This window comes from Mytilus galloprovincialis, chromosome 1 (assembly GCF_965363235.1).
Source record: "Mytilus galloprovincialis chromosome 1, xbMytGall1.hap1.1, whole genome shotgun sequence".
NCBI classification, from domain to species: Eukaryota; Metazoa; Mollusca; class Bivalvia; order Mytilida; family Mytilidae; genus Mytilus; species Mytilus galloprovincialis.
The window spans coordinates 32,438,012-32,441,455 of NC_134838.1; positions in this window are offsets into that span (position 1 = coordinate 32,438,012).

The following is a 3,444-nucleotide window of genomic DNA, read 5'->3' on the forward strand; positions in this document are numbered from 1 at the left end:
ACATGTACACTTAACTGTTTCAAAACTAAACACCAATAAACATAGAAACGAACTACTAGTATTTGATTTCTACTGCCATCTTCCTGATTAAGTATAGGACATTATAAGTATGTAAGTTCTTTCAGTCAACTTGCTCTTATATAGATTGTTTCACGTCTTTTGTTTTATATTTAAAAAAAGAAGATGAGGAATGATTGCCAATGCGACAACTCTCCACAAGAGACCAAAATGACACAGACATTAACAACTATAGGTCACCGTACGGCTTTCAAAAATGAGCATAGCCAATATCACATAGTCAGCTATAAAAAGCCCCGAAATAACAATGTAAAACAATTCAAACGAGAAAACTAACGGCCTTAAACAAACGACAACCACTGAATAGGCCCCTTGACTTGAGACAGGCACATACTGGCGGGGTTAAACCCTCCCTCTCACCTGGAATAGTGGTATAACAGTACAACATAAGAACGAACTATAAAAATTAGTTGAAAAAGGCCTAACTAATCAGGTGGACAAAAATACAATTGGACGTGACCGGGTACTTGTACATCCCAACAACAAAAAGACACTAGGTACAGATCTGAGAGTACTCGCAGTTAACTGACAGCTAGTTCAAAGACACTAACAACTAATGTAAAAAGCATGCAACTAAGACTAGATTATCAATCCGTACACATCCTACATCCAATAGGTTTAGTGTAAAGACGTCAAAAACAGTCAGAGAAAAACATGACATCGTGCAATGCCAAGATACAAGTATCGACAGATTGTAGATCCATAAATGTGCATATGTATATAACATACTAGTAATATTTAGTTTGCTTTTGATTTAATGATAACAAAATCAATATTTATATCAATAAAAACAATATTCAATGATCTTATTAGACATTTGCGGAAACTAGGTCTATACCTAGGATTACCCTTTAGACTTACGATAACAGGTGACAAAAACAAGGGGTCGTCTCAAAATACAAAAACAAACCAACGTTACACACTAAAATAGAAAAAGGTGTCTTCTATAAAAAAAAAAAGATGTTAGCAACACGTTAAAATTTCATGTGTAGAAGCGCCTTTCTGGACTTATTATCAGGACCGCACAAAGCCGAATATTTGAAGACAAGGATTCATAAGGACGGAAGGTGTAGCCTCGATATATGATGTATATATATATATTATAAGCAAGAGCAATAGACATTCCACTAGAAACAGGGTACTTTTAATGCAATGGTAAGTGTACGAAAACCAGCAACAATATTGTTCAGAGATAACTCTACAAACTGCTTCATTTGAAATAGTAATGTTGGTGTCGTTTTTGTTGTGCACGATTACAACTCCGTATCCGCAAGTGTTGCCTTGCCGACAATAGATTGTGATTTTTTTTAACATTATCATCTCACCTGCTACCCTATTGCATTTTTTTTATCCCTAACAATCAATTGAATAGATTTGCGTATAAACTTTGTTTTGAAATGAACAACGTCAAATGTGAGATCACGGGCTGTTCCGGGGGTTTGAACACCCCTTTTCTTGCCAACCAATGCTTTTGAATAGGGCTATATAGTCGGACCCCCCCCCCCCTTTCCCCTTATCTTGGGTTGGAATCCCTGTTTGAAAATGGCTGGATCGACCCCTGCGTCGTCACTGCATTCTATATTAAAATTCCATGAAAATAGTACAAGTCTCGAAACAGGGGTTAAAGCTCATGTTTCGAGCATACCAATCCTATCCATGTTCATGGGGGATAATTATCGACAACGCGAAAAAAAACGTCCATACTTAATGATTCCTAAGATCTCTATTATAATAACAGCATAAAAGAAAAACACCTTGGAACTCGTTTGTCATTTTTTGTGTGTTGCTGTTGAAAACATAGATAGCAAAATTTTAACTATTTGAGTACAACTTTTCTTACATTTCAACTGAGTCTGAAAATATATTTCCGACGTAGAGAAGTTCTTTTTCGGATTTTTTTTTATCTCGAATAGTTGTGATTTTTTTTTTCTTCTATTGAAACCAAAACCATAGACAAAAGTGTTAGTCCTATTCAGGAAAAATAAAATATTCCAATGTTATACCGAACAATAAGAAGTATTTCATGGAGAATAAATAGCTCACTTGAAAACACCCGTTCGCTGTATTTCCTCATTCTCTTTAAAACAAAATAAAAGAGAGAAAGTATGTGTTAGCATAAACATGCTAACATGCTCCATGGCTGATTGCACCTTTTTTAACACAAAGTATTGTGGACTTTTTTTTCAGCAATGTCCCAATCTAGACACTGCAACGACAATTGCGATATTTTGTGTGTCTCATGTCTAATTTATTTTTAAAATAATGTTAGTTCATTCTATCATACTCCGTACAATTACAGCATTTTCCACCTGGATAACACCGTATACAATAATTAATGTTAACACATTGCTTAAAATATATTAGAAAAAAATCGTTGTTCAACTACAGAAAAACATCACTATCGTTACATTGTTTTGGATCGACGGTTTATTTTTTACACTTTGAGAAAGCCTAAGATTTAAATGCTACAGTACCTGTAAGTGTAATTGTTATCCTAATCGTAGGTGTATGACAGTTTCCGCAAATGTCTAATACAGTGTTGAATTGGTACCCTTTTAGAATAATTGTATTTAAAGGAGCGATAAGTTTACCAGGTTAATTTATAAATTTCCGGGCACGGTTAAAAACATTTCCGTAAAAATGAGGATGTGCTATCCCGTTTGAAATAAGTTTTACAACCAAACGATTGTAACGAGAGAAATTTATGTATTACTGAAAAATTATTACAACAGGGTTTTCGACATCACAAACTAGTCAAAACATTTACTAAATTTTATCATCGGTATAAGGGCATCATTCGTAAATATAGCTCAACATGCAGACTTCTTATACGTTCAGGTATTTCACATCCAATTTTTATGGAAATATTCTTTATAAAGCACAAACATGTCAGTATTCACCTCAGAAGCTAACAAAACCTTTAAATAGACTTATTAAGAAGGGATATAGTTACGATACTGTTGTCAGGTCATTAAAGATTCCATATTTTGGCGTTAATGTTGATTCACTTATAGTGTCTTTGCATAGGAACTAAACACATTTATTTAAACACAGTTGTTGGCATGACACGGGTTATGTTCTTCTCGTATATGATGGTATGATACTAAACCCCTAACGGGAAAGATTGTGTCTGATATTCATATGATGAAGACATAATCTTTTAATCAGTTTAATTGAAGTCTGGAGCTGGCATGTCAGTTAACTGCTAGTAGTCTGTTGTTATTTATGTATTATTGTCATTTTGTTTATTTTCTTTTGTTACATCTTCTGACATCTGACTTGGACTTCTCTTGAACTGAATTTTAATGTGCGTATTGTTATGCGTTTACTTTTCTACATTGGCAAGAGGTATAGGGGGGGGGGTTG